This window comes from Tiliqua scincoides, chromosome 2, assembly GCF_035046505.1.
Source record: "Tiliqua scincoides isolate rTilSci1 chromosome 2, rTilSci1.hap2, whole genome shotgun sequence".
NCBI lineage: Eukaryota > Metazoa > Chordata > Lepidosauria > Squamata > Scincidae > Tiliqua > Tiliqua scincoides.
In genome coordinates this window covers 83,032,668-83,051,765 of record NC_089822.1, presented here as the reverse complement: position 1 = coordinate 83,051,765, position 19,098 = coordinate 83,032,668, and the positions used below count along the sequence as shown (strand labels likewise).

Sequence of the window (19,098 nt, the reverse complement as noted above, 5' to 3'; positions counted from 1 at the left end):
TGGGTCCGACTCCATAGAATCTAGACATTGAAGGGGGGTCCGACTCCATAGAATCTCTATGGGTTAAATTACCAGGTCTGAGGAGTGATGTAATACTGGGGGCGTACTATCGTCCTCCAGACTAGAAACCGGAAGGGGACCTTGAAATGAGGAAACAGTTCAGGGAGGTGAAAAGGATGGACAGGGTTGTAATCATGGGGGACTTCAATTATCCTCATATTGATTGAGTCAATTTGTGTTCTGGTCACAAAAAGGAGACCGGATTCCTTGACATGCTAAATGACTGTGGCTTAGAGCAGCAAGTCATGGAGCCCACCAGAGGGCAGGTGACTCTGGATTTAATATTGTGCGGTACACAGGACCTGGTTAGAGATGTTAATGTTAGAGCAGCTAGTCATGGAGCCCACCAGAGGACAGGTCACTCTGGATTTAATATTGTGTGGTACATAGGACCTGGTTAGAGGATGGACAGAGTGGATAGGGAGATGCTCTTTACACTCTCACATAACACCAGAACCAGGGGACATCCACTAAAATTGTGTGTTAGGAGAGTTAGAACAGACAAAAGAAAACATTTCTTTACTCAGCGTGTGGTTGGTCTGTGGAACTCCTTGCCACAGGATGTGGTGATGGCGCCTGGCCTGGACGCCTTTAAAAGGGGATTGGACAAGTTTCTGGAGGAAAAATCCATTATGGGTTACAAGCCATGATGTGTATGTGCAACCTCCTGATTTCAGAAATGGGCTATGTCAGAATGCCAGATGCAAGGGAGGGCACCAGAATGAGGTCACTTGTTATCTGGTGTGCTCCCTGGGGCATTTGGTGGGTCGCTATGAGATACAGGAAGCTGGACTAGATGGGCCTATGGCCTGATCCAGTGGGGCTGTTCTTATGTTCTTAAGATGGCAATGAGGATCTCAGACTTTGCTGCCAGGCACAGGATTCTTTTCGAGTTATGTCTCTATTTACAACTATTTCCTCATGAAGGGTGGAGAACTCTATTCAAGAACTCTGTTGGTCAATCCTGTTCCCATTCAGCACTTCCCCTAAGAAATCTTGTTAAAGATTTCCAGAACTGGAAAAGGGGGAGGGTACTGGAAGCAAGGCTCTCCCATCCCGCATACAGGCACACGTCGCTTAACAACCTTCTGCTTAACAGCAGATCACATATATGATGGCAGTCAAGGCACAACAAGGAGGCTCTTAATGAGGCAATCGGTTTCCCATAGCCTGCAGCAGAGCGTCTGTTTACACAACAAAGGGCGCAATCCTAACCCCTTATGTCTGTGCTTTCATAAGCACTGGAAAAGGTAAGATCCCAGGAATTTCCTGGGCCCCCTTTCTGATCCTGGGCCTGGGTACAAATTACCCCCTTTACCCCCCTCTCCTAGGCCCCGTATTACAATATATAAAACTATGTAGGCTTACCCAAAATGTGAATGCGCGTTTTCACACAATATATGTAAACATTTAATGCGATCCCACAAAAATTCTGGCTCCCTCCTTTGGCTGCAAGGCCCCCCTCGTGACCCTGGGCACATTCTCATGGGCCCTGATGGGAATTTCAAATGGGCCTCAAAACCATGAAGTATCTGTCTGGGACAATGTTCTCTAAAATACATTGGGACATGAGACTGTAGATTTGCTTTTGATTTTAGTTTTAAAAGATGAGAACAGTAGCAGAGGAAGAGTAACAACAGAGGAAGTCAGGGAGGAGATAAAGAAGGAGGGAAAAGATGGGAGAATGTACCCAAGAACTGACTGAGAATACAGTTATGCATTTTGAACAAGTTAACATCACTGTGATGTGCCGCATTGAGATTCCTTTAGTGAATACATCTTTTGTATTCACTTCCACACAGTGAAATCAATATTTAACCACAGTTAAATATGCTTAAACCACAGTCTGGAAAAATCACTGAAATCATTTTCTCATAGTTTACTACTAAGTGCACATTCACAAGACATCTTTGCAATGTATTGGCAACCTTCAGTCTCGAAAGACTATGGTATCGCGCTCTGAAAGGTGGTTCTGGCACAGCGTCTAGTGTGGCTGAAAAGGCCAATCCGGGAGTGACAATCCCTTCCACACCGGGAGCAAGTGCAGTCTGTCCCTGGTCTGTCTCCCTGGCTATGGGCCTTCCTTCTTTGCCTCTTAGCCTCAGACTGTTAGCAAAGTGTCTCTTCAAACTGAGAAAGGCCATGCTGCACTGCCTGCCTCCAAGCGGGCCGCTCAGAGGCCAGGGTTTCCCACTTGTTGAGGTCCATCCCTAAGGCCTTCAGATCCCTCTTGCAGATGTCCTTGTATCGCAGCTGTGGTCTACCTGTAGGGCGCTTTCCTTGCACGAGTTCTCCATAGAGGAGATCCTTTGGGATCCGGCCATCATCCATTCTCACGACATGACCGAGCCAACGCAGGCGTCTCTGTTTCAGCAGTGAATACATGCTAGGGATTCCAGCACGTTCCAGGACTGTGTTGTTTGGAACTTTGTCCTGCCAGGTGATGCCGAGGATGCGTCAGAGGCTGCGCATGTGGAAAGCGCTCAGTTTCCTCTCCTGTTGTGAGCGAAGAGTCCATGACTCGCTGCAGTACAGGAGTGTATTCAGGACACAAGCTCTGTAGACCTGGATCTTGGTATGTTCCGTCAGCTTCTTGTTGGACCAGACTCTCTTTGTGAGTCTGGAAAACGTGGTAGCTGCTTTACCGATGCGCTTGTTTAGCTCGGTATCGAGAGAATGAGTGTCGGAGATCGTTGAGCCAAGGTACACAAAGTCATGGACAACCTCCAGTTCATGCTCAGAGATTGTAATGCAGGGAGGTGATTCCACATCCTGAACCATGACCTGTGTTTTCTTAAGGCTGATTGTCAGTCCAAAATCTTGGCAGGCCTTGCTAAAACGATCCATGAGCTGCTGGAGATCTTTGGCAGAGTGGGTAGTGACAGCTGCATCGTCGGCAAAGAGGAAGTCACGCAGACATTTCAGCTGGACTTTGGATTTTGCTCTCAGTCTGGAGAGGTTGAAGAGCTTTCCGTCTGATCTGGTCCGGAGATAGATGCCTTCTGTTGCAGTTCCAAAGGCCTGCTTCAGCAGGACAGCGAAGAAAATCCCAAACAAGGCTGGTGCAAGAACACAGCCCTGCTTCACTCCGCTTCGGATGTCAAAAGGGTCTGATGTGGAGCCATCGAAGACAACAGTGCCCTTCATGTCCTTGTGGAAAGATCTGATGATGCTGAGAAGCCTGGGTGGACATCCAATCTTGGGGAGAATCTTGAAGAGGCCGTCTCTGCTGACCAGGTCGAAAGCCTTTGTGAGATCTATGAAGGCTATAAAGAGTGGCTGTCGTTGTTCCCTGCATTTCTCCTGCAGTTGTCTAAGGGAGAATACCATATCAGTGGTGGACCTGTTGGCTTGGAATCCACACTGCGATTCTGGATAGACGCTCTCTGCAAGTACCTGGAGCCTCTTTAGTACAACTCGGGCAAACAGCTTTCCTACAACGCTAAGGAGAGAGATGCCGCGGTAGTTGTTGCAGTCACCCCTGTCACCTTTGTTCTTGTACAGCGTGATGATGTTTGCATCCCTCATGTCTTGAGGTACTCCACCTTCTCTCCAGCAGAGACAGAGGATTTCATGCAGCTCAGTGACGATGATCTCTTTGCAGCATTTTAGGACTTCAGCAGGGATGCTGTCTTTTCCAGGTGCCTTGCCAAAGGCAAGGGAGTCCAGGGCCACGTGAAGTTCTTCTAGGGTTGGTTCACTGTCAAGCTCTTCCAGCACAGGCAGGCACTCAATGTTGTTCAGTGCTTCTTCGGTGACTACATTTTCTCTGGAATATAGCTCAGAGTAGTGCTGCACCCAGCGTTCCATCTGCTGCGCCCGATCTTGGATGACCTCGCCTGTGGCAGACTTCAGAGGGGCAATTTTCTTCTGTGTTGGACCTAGGGCCTGCTTGATACCATCATACATCCCCTTGATGTTGCCCGTGTCAGCTGCTATCTGTATCTCGGAACAGAGCTGGAGCCAGTAGTCGTTAGCACATCTCCTGGCAGTCTGTTGGACTTTGCTGTGAGCAGTTCGGAGGACCTGCAGGTTGCGCTCACTGGGACAGGCCTTGTATGCTGCTTGAGCTCTCCTCTTTTCCTCAATGACTGGTGTCAACTCCTCAGAGTGGGCTTCAAACCAGTCTGCCGCCTTGTTGGTCTTCTTTCCGAATATGGACAAGGCGGTGTTGTAAACGGTATTCTTCAAATGTTCCCATCTGTTGGATGCGTTTGCGTCGGCCGGGCCTGGAAGAGATTCCTCAAGCGCTTGTGCAAATTCCTCCACTTTTCTCTGATCCCGGGTCTTGCTGGTATCAATGCGAGGTCTTCCTTCCTTTTTCGTGTGATACAGTCGCTTTGTTTGCAGTTTCACTCTGCTGCACACCAGGGAGTGGTCAGTGTCGCAGGCAGCACCATGATAACTGCATGTGATCTTGATGCTGGGAAGGCTGGAGCGTCTGGTGAGGATCAGGTCGAGCTGGTGCCAGTGCTTTGATCTTGGATGTCTCCAAGAGACTCTATGTTGGGGCTTTGTGTTGAAGAACGTGTTGCTGACACAGAGACCGTGATGACAGCAAAACTCTAGCAGGCGTTGGCCATTTTCGTTCATCCTCCCAGTGCCAAACTGACCTAAGCAAGTGGGCCATGAACTGTTATCAGCACCTACTCTAGCATTGAAATCGCCGAGGATGAACAATGGCTCTTTTACAGGGATTTTCTTGACAGTGGTGGCCAGGTCATCATAGAATTTGTCTTTGGCTTCTGCTGGAGACGACAGAGTCGGTGCATAAGCACTGATGAGAGTGATAGGTCCTGCTGATGACTGGAGCTGCAGGGACAAAATTCTTTCACTTCCCACAGTAGGTGGGATGATGGATTTCAGCAGGGTATTTCTGAGCGCAAAGCCAACGCCATGTTCCCTGGTTTCATTTGGTGGTTTTCCCTGCCAGAAAAATGAGAAATTTCTCTCCTTGACAGATCCGGAATCTGGCAGCCTAGTCTCTTGAAGGGCGACGATGTCCATCTGCAGTCTGCTCAGCTCCATGTCGATGACAGCTGTTTTGCGTGCGTCGTCTATTTCTTGAAGGTCATCAGAGAAGCCAGGTGTCATTGTCCTAACATTCCAGGTGCCCAGCTTTAGGGCAGTAGTTTTCTGTTTTCTGTTGCATGGTGCAGAGTTGTTGATCCACTTGTCAGTTTTCACCCTAAACCCCACGCACCCCATGAGGTTAACGGACCGTGGCGAGGCAACACCTTACTGGCTGGGGACTGCCCAGCTTAAGGCGGGCGGTAGCTGCCCAATGAGATGCAATGATCTCTTCCACCGTCGGAAGCAGCCCCTGGCGTCATGCTCTACGCCAATCGAGCAAAGACTTATAACCGGTAAACGGCTGCTTCCCGTGTTGTGCCGACGCCGTATGGCGAAGTTGGAGTGTCCTCTCCAGTGCGCGAAGCCTGGGTAAAGAAGGTATGGAGGATAGGCTGTTACCCATGCAGCAAATCCCCCCTCTCCACGTCGCTGGAATGGTCCAATGGAAAGGCAGAAGCCAATACGGTTGGTTCCAGCGGCGTCGCAGGAGTTGCCAGAACGTGACTGTGTTCAGCCATGAACTGCCTAAGGGACTCCGACTCCTGATTTTGCCTCGAGGTTGACTCCTGAAGCCTTTTCCAGACTCCTTGGTTGACTCCTGAAGCCTTTCCCAGAACTGGATGTAGCCACAAGGCAGTGGAGGTTTGAGGTCAGAGTTTCCTTCTCTTAGATGAGCTGCCTTCCTAGGCTGATGAGTCCCATCTACCCGGTGGCTGTTTAGTCGCCTCTTACGACAAGTACAGCCAAACTGAGGGCCTATTCAAAGCCCCCAGCCCCCAGGGTAAGGCAAATATAAGTAGTTTATAATCATACCTGCCATTTTTTTTTAATCCAGGAGAGGGAAAAGGAAAATTAGACCCCAGCTCTGCCTGCTTCTTTGATAATGAAAGAGACAAGAAAACCAAAGCAAATCTTTAACACTTCAAATTGCTACTTCGAGGCTAAACAGTAAATTGAAATGTTATTACATTTTGTTTAAAATTCTAATATAGCCATTATTATATTAGCGATTATTAGCGATTATTAGCGATTATTAGCGATTATTGCTAATTGAAAACTAATTGAAAACTTTTCCCAATACCCCGCCATGACGACTTGAAATATAGTCGGCAATGGCAATAAATTTGCAATGGGAGAATGACTAAAGTCGCAATCCTGAAGACACATACTAGGGAGTAACAGCCCAATCCTGAGCTTCCCTGCAACCGGAGTAATAGTGGTGCTAAAATGGTGACTGCTGTATCTTGCAGGTGCCAGGAAGCTACTGGAAGACTCCTCAAGAGAAGGGACTTTTGTCCCTTGACCCTGAGAGAAAGGTGCCGGCCCCACAATGGGCCTCCTCACGTCTGTGCTGGCTGTTTTGCTGGCACAAATGGGAGAAGCTCTGTTTTCAGCCAGACATGGAGGATGGGATCCAGTGGAGCAGGGCTCCACCAGTCCCACCCCCCCTCCCAGGCCAGTTCCTCCTCCACCCTGCAAGCAGCACCCTGGGACACCTCCCTCAGCCCCCAAACCCACACCATCACCCAGCGGGCATACTTACCACCATGAGTCATCAGCACGGCTCTGAGGCCCAGCGCCAACTGGCACTGGAATACCGCTGACAGTCCTTTCTCTCCAGATGTCATGGACTTGCCTTACAGCACATTTGCAAAACCCAGCGCTGGAGCTCAGGGCTGCTGGGTTTGGCCCTTAGTAACTGTTTTACAGCTCAATCCTAAATTTTGTTGCAACAGGGAGACCAGCAGGCCTGCCTGTATCCAATACAAGTTTTGGGCTGCAAGCAGCTCAGCTCAGGGCAAGGGCAAATGCTTCTCCTTACCATGGGGAGAGCTGCAGCAGCCCCAGTGGATCTACTCAGATCTGTGCCGCCTCAAGAGGTGGCGCAAATCTGAGCAGTCTGGAGACACGCCACACTGCCCAGGAATGAGGTCAAGATCCAGCACCCCCACTGCCTGCACATGCCCAATCTCGTCTGATCTCGGAAGCTAAGCAGGGTCAGGCCTGGTTAGTACTTGGATGGGAGACCACCTGGGAATACTGGGTGCTGTAGGCTTATACCATAGTCTTTCGAGACTGAAGGTTGCCAACCAACTGCCTGCCCTCCCCCGCCTCGAAATGCCTTCTATCCACCTCTTCCCCACCCTCCCCACACACACCCCTAGACCCCTGCGCCAGCTGAGCTTGGCTGGCATGAACTTACCCAGTTTCGGTACAGCAGAGGCTGGATGCAGCCTCTGTGAGCCAGCGCATGTCCTTGTGCTGGCCCTGTTGACTCCACAGTAGGCACAAACATGCTTTACCGCACATTTGAGACCCTCCCAGGCCAGTGCAAGGGACTTGTGCCAGCCATGTGCACTTTTAGGATTGTGCTGTTAGTTGATCTATAATGATTTTCCATATCATTCCTTCTGACATGCATTTCCTTAGCAGCCATTTTCAACCACTGTGCTGCGGTGTGCCGCGAATGGTCTGCAGGTGTGCTGTGGGAGTCTGGGGGAAGGTCATTTATTAGTAGGGCCATTGGGGGTTGTGAGCCTCCCCACCAACAGCATGGTGTGCCTTGTCAATTATAAAAAAAAAAACCTGATGGTTTGCCTTGACAGTGCCTTGACAGTGTGCCATGAGACAAAAAAGGTTGAAAATCACTGCTTTAGAGAGACAGGGGGGTGTAGTGGTTAGAGCGTTGGTTATAATTATCTGCCTACCTTGAATAACACTTGACCATTTAATTATTTTCTCTTGCTTAAAATATCAAATCCAAAAGACATCAGACCTGTTCCTCGCGGATCCCACTTCTCACCAGCAGCTTTCCTGGAGAGCAGTACTGTTGATTCCAGTGTTTGGGAGGTCATTGGGTCCCTTGATGTAAGGAACACTTGCTCCTCCACAGCGTGCCAAAAAAGTGCACCCAGTGTTGACAACGTCTGGCCATCTGAGCACTCCTCTGCCCTGCCAACATCTTCTGCTCAATTCTGATCTCCAGTGTGTGTCCCCCTGCCAGGACAACCATTTTAGCCAATGTGCCATGGCACATTTGTGTGCCACATATGGTCCACAAGCGTGCAGTGGGAGTTTGGAGGACTCCCATTCATTATTAGGGCCATGAGAAATGGCAGCACAGTGTGCCTTGACAATTTTAGCACCTTGTCAGCGTGCTGTGAGATGAAAAATTCCTGAATTAGACTGTGTGCCTTTTTAATTGCATCTGAAATGAGTGCCCTTTGACCTATCTGTCTACAGATCTAATTCTTTGGTGGGAACTTACAACACAACCCCATTCATATCTACTTAGAAATCAGTCTCACTGAATTCAATGGGACTTCCTCCCAGGTAAGTGTATATAGGACTGCAGCTTTAGAATGCCTGATAAAATCCTGCACATTAGCTGGAAAATGTACAGGTTAAAGACAGAAGTGTAACTGACTCTGTCGCTGAACAAAAATGAATAGATGAAGGAAAATGGAAAGAATTTAAGATGAAACAAGTGAAATTTTAATTAAAAAAAAATACAAAAAATGTTTTTAACAATGAAAACAAATAGAAACACAATAAATTGTATATTTTCTTTACACAACCCTATCAAGGCATCATTATATCCCTATTGCTTTCTTAGTCCTTGCCTATAAAAGCTTATAACACAATAAAATCAGAAAGGGCATATTCAGCTAAAATTAGATTAACTCCCATTATTTTAATAGACTACTTCTGTTGATGCTTAACTTTCTCCCTTTGACTAAAAGGGACTAAAAAGTAGCTAACTTTAGTTGGATCCTGCACTTAGTCTGTAACATGCCGTGGTATTTTGAATTTTCCTGCTCCGACACACTAATGCAGCATAACACTTTTGTAATACTCAGAGGTGAGTTCAATAGAGGTAAGACGAAGCATGCACTCTAAAACTTTCATCATTCCAAACAAAAGCAGGTTTAAGTACAACAGAACTAATGAATTTTATTTAATACAGGCTGTCTCCAAATGGCTGTACGACAGAGAAAGTTAAGGCAAGGAAGCATTGAAGAAACCTATTATATAAAAATATGAAGTTAAAGTGTCACAGTCACACATCACTAAGGAGCACTCTGAGAAGACCTGTTTTTCCCTCACAGTAAGCTTATTTCATGGGTAAAAGTGGCATATTTCACAGTACATTGACCAAAAAAGAGAAACGGTTGAAAATTAAGCAAAGTATTTACTGATGTACAAAAAGGACCCTAGTGGCAGATTCTGAGGGAATTTATAATGTGCATAAAAATGTAATTTTGTAATGGGACCACTTATTAAAGAAGTGATGGAATTTTATCAGCAGCTTGTAAAAAACACCCCTACAGTGGGACCCAAGGCAACCTGGAAGATATAGCAACACAGAACCCAATCCTGTGCTCGGCAGCACGGCTCCGTGCACATTTGCTAGCCTCACCGCCAGGCTCCCGCCCATGCTAGTCCAGCGCCAGCTGGTGCTGGGCTGGCGCGGAGTGGACACCCAGCTTCTGCAGCTCAGCAGTCTCCCAGCCGCTGAGCCATGGTAAGGTAAGTGGGGGCAGGGAGGAGGCATTCTGGGGAGGGGGGATGCCAGTGGGGGGCAGAGAGAGGGCAGGGGGAGGCTTGCCAGGGGAAGGAGGGAGGTGTGCCGGGGAGAGGGAGTGAAGGAAATAATCAGGGGACCTTACCCAGATCTTACCCTTTGTGCTTACGTGACAAAGGCCAGTGAGCACACTCACCCCCTCGGGGCACACTCCGGGGTGATGCCTGGGTCACAAGGCAGACTGGGTGATGCCTGAGTTTGGAAGCAGACTGGGTAAACAGGCTGAATCCACAAAGTGCCAAATCCCTTGAGGAACTTGCATTGTTCCCCAACTGACTAGGCTAGAATGTAGCTGAGGAACAGTGTTTACCTAATGGACTTTGTACTGGGCAGAGAGGGAGGTTAATAAAGGAAGGTGAGGAGGCTGGCTGTGTGTGTGAGTGCAACTCCCTTGTGTGAGTGCTCTCTCCCTGAAGCTCGCCAGTCTGTCTTTCTCCCTTCATGAACCCTAAATATGTGAGTGTGTCTTGATTGCTTCATTGCTTCAGGGAGGGAGGCGGGTCCGCGGAGCTCTGCTCCGCAAGATTCAAGGTGCTCATGGAGGGCTCTGCGCTCAGCTGGCTCTCTCTCTCCTTTTGGTCGGCAGTAAAGTGAGTGGCCCCACTGCGGGGCTGCTTACCTTACCTGGGAGAAGGGAACGAAAGGGGACAAGGCGCCTCCCACGGTAGCCCAGGGCGCGCAGGATCTGGTGGCAGCCCTTCTCAGTGCTGCCAAGCCTGGGAGCCCCGGGCAGCTCAGGATTGGGCTGTAAAGCAGCTATTTTTCAATGTTTTTCTTCTCACAGAACACTGACTGTATGGTCTTCACCTCTTGTGATGTCACTTCTGGCTTCTGGGAAACTCTTCCAGGCTCTGTTTCTAGGGCAGCGGTTTGTAGTAACGAATTGTCTGTCCTGCCTTGTCCACCGGCAAAGCGGACTGCCTGCCATTAATGCAGACAGTGGCCCTCAAAACAGAGCTGCAGAACCCAGAAAAGTTTTTCAGTGATTTTCAATGCGGTGCTCCAAACTCCTACAGCGCACCTGTGGACCTTTCACCTAATCAGTGAAAGACTTAACAAGTTAGTTCAAACCAATTTGTGAAATTAAGGCACACTCAACACTAGCTGTCATTGTTCTCTTAAGAATTGCCAGGCCAAAATCTGACAGTGACAGTAAATGCCACTTTCCCCTTTGACCCTAACCCTGAACTTCTGTGCTAGCAAAATAATTTTTGTTTGTCTTTGTTTTGGCCCAAGGGACCCCAAAACCTGGTGCTGACACTAAACTGCAAGGTTAGGGCGCAAGTGGAAAGTGGGACTGGAGTAGCATAGTGAGCACTACTGTAAGAAAGAGCAAGCAATGGAGGTTTAGTATGCTAAGGACTATGGGCCAAGGAGACAGGGTTGCCCAGGACAGTGCTTTTGCATGCGTACATGTGCATACATATTGCCACTCCCTGGAGTGCTTTGGCTGCTTCTTTCTCAGTGCTGCTGGGGCACTGAGGCAGGAAAAGCCTCTCTGGACAGTCTTGGCTCAGCCCCCTGAGAAAGAAGCAGCTGAACTGCCCCCTTTTTATCTTTTGGCCACCCAAGAACATAAAAGAGGGTGGCTCTGAGGAATCCCATTTTTCAGGGGCAGAAGAGAAGAGATGATAACAGAGCAAACTATTTGTCATGACCTCTCTTCTCTAGCCAGTGGGACACTTCTCCCACAGCACCAGAAGGGCAAAAGTGGGGAGAAAACCATCCCAAACCTTCTCCTTTCTACTTTCAAGATGACCAGGGAGGTAAAAAGGGAGAGTTCAGCTGCTCTTTTCAGTGCCAATGGCGTGCTGAGTTAAGCTCAGTCTCCTTGCACAGGCCTCCCTCAGTGTCCAGGTGCTGGTGGCCAGAGAGGTCATGACAAACCGAGCTGGTCCAGCATCACCTCTCCTCTCCCACTCTCTGGCAACTGGGCTGCCTCAGAAGCTCCAGTGTCATTGCAGGCAGGGGAGTGCGGCAAAAATGTGAGTCACTCCCTCAAGAAAGTTGCACCACCTCTGCCTGCCAACTGGTGGGAGCTACGGGGCTTAGCCAAATGGGCTCCTAGAAACCTTGGGGCCCTCAGCCACCTCCCAACCTGGCTGATCCTTGACACGGAATCTGCTGCTAATACTTCCTCCTTGGATTTTTCTTTCTTCGTGTCTTTACCATTCATTTCCCCCCAACTCCTTGCTTTCTAGGCCACTGCCTGCTCAGTGCCACTTTCTTTAGCCACCATGTTTCTTGATCAACCTTCCCAGTACTACAAGTAGTATTAACTCCTTTCCCTCTTCCATAAGCCCTTCCTTACCTTAAGCATTATGAGGTTTCGTTAGAGCTTGTTGCCCTTTTAGGCTTTTCAGGTTGATTATCCCTTATCTGGAGATCTGAAATACAGGCTGTTCCTAAATCCAGACATTCTGGGGATCATGACCTTTAAAAATACTTTTCCCACACCTTGTGGGCATAGTGCTGCTACTCGCCCAGTGAGGAAGCTGGCAGGGATTTTTTGGGCACATGGCCACAGTGTGAAGCACAAGTGAGAGTGAACCAGCAGAGGAAGCCAGCTGCACTGTGACCCCTGGAGTGGGAGAAGGCAGTGAGTGCAGAGCGGAGCTGAATGGACAGCACATTGCGGACTGCAGAAGGAGCACTTGTGTGAACACAAGACGTCTGAATGCAGTGTGAATACAGAAGTGAATACAAGGAGTACTTGTAAAATGTCTTCTGAAGTGAACACACTTTGGGTCTCATCTCTCATTGTATTTGTGCATATATTTCAAAATCTGGAAAAATCCAAAACCTGGACCACTTCCTGTCCCAAGCAGTCTGGATAAGGAATACTCAACCTGTACCCCAAAGACATAAGAAATATGTCAAAAATACGTTACTTACTTTCATTAGTTCTATAATAGAGGAAACAGACAATGTGGACGAATATTTTCCAGATTTTTTCATTCCAATAGTCACTAAAAATAGTCCAATAATCACTATTTCTTGACAAACTTAGCTGAAGTAGTTACACCACCACCACCTCCCCCACCCAAACAATTCCATGTCAATAATGTTGTCCCAGCATGACGTCTCCAATCTGGAGAGGTGGCATAGACACATTTTAAATGAGTAACTATGACTAGAAGCTGCTCTGATTCCTCATGAAATCCACACAACCCCTGGCCCAGTTCTTTACTTTTGCTACCGAGCCTGACAAGAACTGTCAAAGACTGTGCTATCCTTTCCTGGACAGAGAGTGACAAGTAAAAGAGAGGCAAGCTGATTTTAGAAGCAGAACCACAAAAGGAAGCTATTGCAAACCAGTGCGATCACTGAGAACATTTTTAACAGTCAAGACACTGAGCGGTATATTTTCAGCATTTGAAGAAGAAATGCTAACCACACAGCTCCCTCTTTAATATTCAGGTTTCAGGAAGAGAGCAGCCCTTGAAAAGTCAACAGTGATATGTCAGGCTAGGGGTGCTTTCTTTCCAGCTATGACAAGGACTTGGACAAAAGGGTCTTAAACTCCTCCATATGTTGGAAGCTTGCCAAGGTTTGTTGGCAAACTGACACATCTTTTACAGAAAGCCACACTAAAAGTGTAATGGACGGTGCTAAAGTGATGGGAGTTTGACAGCGCAATCCTATGCACGACTACTCAGAAATAAACCCCACTGAGTCAAATGGAACACTCCCAGGTAAGTGTGTATAGAATTGTAGGCCTACAGTCCAATCCTATACTCTGCCTCTTTGTAGCATAGTGTACTGCATGCTGTGGTGGAGGGGGGACCAGAAGGCCAACAAGCGGTAAGTAAAAAACTATAGGTGTGTATAGAATTGTAGGCTTACAGTTCAATCCTATACCCCACCTCTTTGTAGCATAGTGTACTGAATGCTATGGTGGGGGGGGGGGCACCAGAAGGCCAATGTGGTAAGTAAAACTCTCTCTCTTGGTAGGCCTTCTGGTTGCCTACAGGTCTCCTTGGACCCATATTTGCTGATGTAAATCCAAGGAGAGGAAGGGGAAGGGCCTGGGCTGAGAAAGGATTCTAGGATCCAGCATGAACAACTGTTATGAAGATCCACCTGCTCTCAACCCCAGACTACCCCAGTTCCTTTCTCAAAACTGCCCTAGTTCTTCCCCCAAAATGCCAGCAAACAACTCCCACTGCCACCTTACCTGCTCCAGTGCAGCTTTGGTGGACAGTTAGCACCTAGGGAGCTGCTAGCTGTTTCCATTGGTGGCTCCTTTACACTCAGCAGTGGTGTGCCATTTATGATGGTGCTGCACCATTTACAACAGCATATCCCAAGTTCTGCCATTGCATAGAACAGCCCACCCACCCCAAACTACAACCTGGAGACAATATCTTGCCCATCAACACATTTTGACTGGATCACTAAATCCAGTGGCATTATAATTACATGCAACATCCCCATCCCTTCTTCTTCTCCACCCACCAATCAACAGGCACCTTCTTCCTCCTGCAGGATAAAGTGACTGCTGGGCTGGGTCACTCTTCCTGAGAGGTCAGTTGAGGGGGGGCACACCGGCAAATATTTTTCTACTATTGTGGGCATTCTTAAAATGTATGTATTATATTCTATAATTGGCCTGCTCCAGTCCATTATAAGAGCATGACTGAGTGATGTGGGTCTATCAGCTGAAAGTTTGGGGTCTCCCTGCTCTACACTCTGTCACACTCCAGGCGGCATCACTTGGGATTCCAAAGGGCTGGTTTTAGGCTGAATTAATTGACAGTATCCAGTGCTCCAAATTAATCTGGTTTAAATGGCACCATTCGTAATCAGATGAGACAAGAAGTCAAGCCATCACTCCTTCCATCTTGAGCATGGCAGTTAGTAACGACTACCATTTTCATCCTTACTCCAAAGAAGCATTTATGCAGAGAAGTGCAATGGATGAGCCTAACTTTTGTGTCCTACTGTGAAACATCTCGGCAGGAGATATTTACTAGAAAGATTAGATCGTGACATTCTAACAATATCTGCATACATGAAAATGTCATTGTTTATGTAACATCTCTGAAACAAGAGTGTGGAGAAAAAAGGGATTTGCAATAAGCCTTGTGTAAAAATGTGAGGAATGGGATCAGCTTGGCATTTGAGATTAAGCCCCAAAGAGCAAAAATATCTACAAGACAAAATTAAAAACAATGCAATCAAATGTGTCAAGAAGGCAAATGTATACATTTCTTTGATTGCTGATTATCTACCACATTGACCTTCTTTGTTGCCAGCAAATTATCTGATTCATGTCAAGACAATCTGAAAAGCACAAAACATTTATTTGGCTCTTTGCAAAAAATAAAAATAAAAAAGTAAAACCTTACAGTATGGGGATAAAGTGCTGTGATATGCCAGCATCAATATACCATTTGTATAATTTATGTATTTCCACAAAATAAAAGATTGAAATATGATAACACTGTATGCAAGTTTGACTAAACCTTTTTATTTATTTATTTATTTAAATAAATTTATTTTTATACATTGTTTATATGCTGCCTTTCTATGTTATACGCAGGCAGGTAGGTAGGTAGGGCTGGAGGAGGACAAAGGGTATGACAACCCCCTCCCCTGAGATCTGTCTGACGACTCCTCCCTGCTGAGGTGGGCAAACTCCTCCTTCACTTTGTCACAGCCACCCCAACCCTGGGGAGTAGTGCCAACGTGGACCAGGGAGGCTGTAGAGCACATTTTAGCATTTTTCAGGCTCAGACAAAAGATGACAAGTGTTACAATATGCTGCAAAATACAAAGAGAAATTTACAGTCCCATTCTATTGTCTACTCAAAAGTAAGTCCCATTTAGTCAATGGAGCTTACTCCCAGGTAAGCATGGATAGGATTGCAGCCATAGTCCCACCATTCATGAAATGGCAAAGTAAATAAGGTCATGGAAAGGAGCAAATGAAAGGACAAATATGTCAGGAAAGGGGTTTCGTAGAAAACACCAAACAGCTCATAATTAAGCAAAAAGATGAATAAATCCAGACTGTTTTTTTATCAGTTACCCGCTTATTCCACCAATTTCAATGAGGCTCCTTGCTATTGCGTATGATTCGTCAGCCTGGCATTCCAATCACTGATGGATGGATCGCAGGAGGATTAATGTTGGGGTCATAACAGAGGAAAGGAACTACCACTCCTTTTGATATTTATTAATCTTTGAAGAAATGATAAATGTCTTGCAGTAAAAAATTTTTAAAAAGACACCAATATGTGATACATTCTCAATTACTTCTAAAAGGGTGGGGTGTCTTTTTTTTTTTTTTTACATTCAGCATTCTTTACTGTTGACACACAGCCTGATCCTAAAAGCCTGTTCTCTCATGAGCCCCCCACAGCTCCAGATGTGGAACCTCCCTCTGCAAGAGGTTCCCTCTCTCCCTGATTTTAAGAAGGTACTTAAAACCTATCTGTTTCGCCGGGCATTTGGGCTGTGACCAGGAGGTGAGCTACAGCTAGAAGTCTGGCCTCTGACTTACAGCCCAATCCTTCCTTCCCCCCCTCCTGCTGGTGCTGTGTCACCTGGATCCAGCCCAGGTGGCTGGGAACTTCCCAGGAGTGGGGGTCTCCTCTGGGGTAGAGACCTCCTCGCGAGTAAAACCAGAGTGCGCGCAGGACTGGGGTCCAGCACCGAGCACCTACCCAGGAGAGGGAATGAGGGCCCACTGGGAACACCTGGCAGGCACGTGGGCTGGAAGGGTGGGGCCAGCCCAAGAGGGAAAAGGCCTCATAAGGAGCCTGGAAGGGGTGGCTCCTCTCCAGAGGAGAGCAAGGCCCATGGACAACTAGAGGGCAAACAGCCTCCCAGTCTAGGGGCAAGGCTGGAGACCCCCAGAGGCAGGGGACGGGGGTCCACCCTGACCAGAGGAAGTTGGAGGGAAAGCCTCCCTGGCCCAGGGCCCGCTTGGACCCCGCGAGCGACCTCTGGAGAAACAGGACCGTGGAAAGGGGGGGTTGAAGCGGACCACAATCAGTGGGGAACAGGGGGCTGGGGAACCAGCCCAGAGCCAGCAGGGGCCCTCCCAAGGTCAGACAACCTGACCCAGGCCAACAGGGGGGTATTCCCCAAGAGCCCAGACCTAGGCCCACAGGAACCAGAACTGAAGGCTTGTACGGAGAACCTCCAGGGATGGAAGGGGCCTGTTCCAGGGACCATTCAGCGCCGACGGCACCAGTCGGCATAATGCATGTAAGGCTGTGAAGGAACAGCCCTGATGAATGTAAAGCGACTGACCCTATTAAACCGGCTGTACCAAACATCTGCACCTGCCTCCCGTCTGTTAGCGCGCCGCCGACTGTCGTCCAAGGACCGGGTAAGCCCCTCGCGATCACCTACCTCCCCAGGGAAGGGTCCACCGCCCGCCATGGACGTGACAATGGTGGAGAATGCGGGCAGCGCCCCTGCAGGCCCTGGGGAGCCCGACGGGGCGGGACCACCGGAGTGGATGCGTTGGTGGATGGTGCAACAGCAGAACCTGGCAGAGGGACAGCAGCGGCTGCTGGCCGCTCTAGCTGACCAACAACAGGCCCTGCTGCAAAGACTGGCAACCCCAGCAACCCCGGCGATGCCGACCGTCTCCGCTGGAGGGCCTGAACGTACCCCTCCCATCCGCCTAATGAAGATGGGGCCTGAGGATGACCCCGAGGCCTATTTAAATACGTTTGAGCGGATCGCGGCAGCGGCGGCCTGGCCCCCCTCGCAATGGGCGGCCATCTTGACTCCTTGCCTTACAGGGGTCGCCCAGGAGGCCGTGGATACCCTCACTCCCGAGGAGGCCTCCACCTATGCCACCGTCAAAGCCACTATCCTCGGGACCCTGAACATCTCCGAGGAGACGTATCGACGACGGCTACGCGAAGTCGACCTGCCTCGAGGGGGCAGTGTCCGTTTGGCGGGAAATCGCATCCGGAGCAACGGCTTGCGATGGCTCAAGCCAGCTGTACGGTCGGCACAAGAGGTAGCGGAGCTCGTGATGATCGAGCATTTCCTATCGATCCTACCGCAAGCCGCCCGGAACTGGGTACTTTGCAACCAGCCCGCCACCTTAGAAAAAGCCATCACGTTGATGGAAACTTACGACGCTGCGACCAGTACCAGCTTCTCCAGCGGAGTACAAGGCTTACAGCCCAGAACTAGCCCAAGGCCCTGCAGCGGGAGAGCAACCGTCTCAGCTTCTGTGGTCCGAGGCGGACACCGCGATGAGCTACGGACACGCCATCTCGGGGTGCCGCCACCCCTTCCACCCGCACGAGTTCCGCATGCTGGGCCTCGACCGGAACGAGGGTCCGAAGGCGCAGCGCCCCGTGCACACCCCCAGGCCAGCACAGTCATCTGTTTTACATGCGGACAGCCGGGTCACATAAGGCGGGACTGCCCAGTGATGGACTGCTCGCACGCCGACACCTGGGCCGCTGCCCAGGTAAGGGGGACCCGAGAGGACTCACGCCCACTGGTGAAGGCATGGGTGGACGGGCAACCCGTGTGGGCTTTGGTAGACTCGGGTTGCACCCGAACCCTAGTCCAGCAAGCCCAGGGCCCCCCCTTGGGGGACACCCTGATGGTCCGGTGCATACACGGAGATGTCCGACCCTATAGCCTTAGGTGGGCGGAGATCAGGGTCGGGGGAAAGTGCCAGTCCCTGCCAGTCGGGGTCGTGCCTCAGCTCAATTATGGGGCAGTAATAGGACGCGACTGGCCTCGCTACCAGTCGTTGTTACCACAAGGCGAAGACCAGGAAGGGGCACTAGGGGAGGAAGTACGGGACGGCGCGGCCGGGACCATGGAGGACCCTTTGCACCCCAGCAGGGACTTACGGGAACTACAAAGGGAGGACCCCACGCTAGGGCCGGCACTAGCCCAGGCAGCTAACCCTCCCCCGGGAGAGGGGGGCATCAAATTCGTTTTCAAAGGGGATATTCTTTATAGGGTGGGTCGTGACCCCCAGTCCAACCGGGAGGTGGACCAATTGGTAGTGCCACAGTCCCTGCGGGCCTATGCCCTCCGAATAGCGCATAGCATCCCCACCGCAGGTCATCTGGCAGCAGGAAACACTCTGCAACGGTTGACACAGCGGTTCTACTGGCCGGGCATCCACGGTCAGGTACAAAGGTACTGTGCTAGTTGTCCGGAATGTCAGCGCGTACAACCACGTGGACCACCCGGGGGGGGTTTGATCCCCTTGCCCGTGGTAGGGGTCCCCTTTGAGCGGGTAGGGATCGACCTGGTGGGACCACTCCCAGCTGCCAAGGGCGGCTTTACCCACATTCTCGTTATCGTAGACTATGCCACCCGGTATCCGGAAGCCGTTCCATTACGGAAGACGGGGGCTCCAACCGTGGCCCGAGAGCTCT

The 19,098-nt window shown here is 49.5% G+C and overlaps 1 pseudogene; it reads left to right on the top strand.

Moving 5' to 3' along the window:
- Positions 1 to 7,071: 7,071 nt before the first annotated feature.
- LOC136642862 (5S ribosomal RNA) lies at positions 7,072 to 7,189 on the top strand (annotated as a pseudogene).
- Positions 7,190 to 19,098: the final 11,909 nt, after the last annotated feature.